Source organism: Nannospalax galili, unplaced genomic scaffold, assembly GCF_000622305.1.
Source record: "Nannospalax galili isolate Female #2095 unplaced genomic scaffold, S.galili_v1.0 scaffold497, whole genome shotgun sequence".
Taxonomy (NCBI): Eukaryota; Metazoa; Chordata; class Mammalia; order Rodentia; family Spalacidae; genus Nannospalax; species Nannospalax galili.
Genome location: NW_008339354.1, coordinates 443923 through 444689, shown reverse-complemented (window position 1 = coordinate 444689; position 767 = coordinate 443923).

The window sequence follows — 767 nt, the reverse complement described above, 5'->3', positions numbered from 1 at the left end:
TCTCGTCCCTCGTCCTATGAGATTTGTGGCTATATCTGCAATCAGGGGCCTTATTGTGCCAACCTCTCCATCAGGATCCTCCCATTTATAGAAGTTTTTAGTGATGAATGCTCGGGAGGGCCCCCCTATAGTTGGGGTTTGGGGTCCTGGTATTAATTCCCAGTGTGGGGGAACCTCAGATTGCCTTAAGATGGTTTTATCAGCCCTGGTGTCAAGGAGGCATTTGAAAAGTTTATTGTCTATTTTTATGGTTAATTTTGGATGGGTATTTTCTGTGATACTGGTTACCCATAATGTTTGTGGCTTCCCTCTTGTTAGCAGGGCTGAGGGTTGCCCCGGAAGGAGTTTAAAGGTGGCAAAGGTTTGCCATCTCTGTCATATTTAGATTTACTATCTCTTCTCCAGTGAAAATCCCTTTTACAGCAAGGACAGAGGGTTTTAGGGGGTCGAGAGGCAGCCAAACCATTTTGGGGGCAATTTTCTTTCCAGTGTCCAGTTTCTCCACATTTAAAGCATTTTGACGTGGGTTGGGTTGCAAATACAAAGGCTTGGGCAAGGGAGGAGGCCTGGTATGTGGCAGTCCCAATGTCATGGGTGGCCACAATCCACTTGTCGTAATGTTCATTTTTTAGTCCCTGGCATGCTTGTCTGTGCTCAGGGGTCATCCCTTCCCAGACAAGGCTGCTTAAAAGCATTGCTTTGGCTGCAGGATCTGTTATTTTTCTATCTAAACTGGCCTGCACTCTTAGTATAAAGTCTGGGAGAGC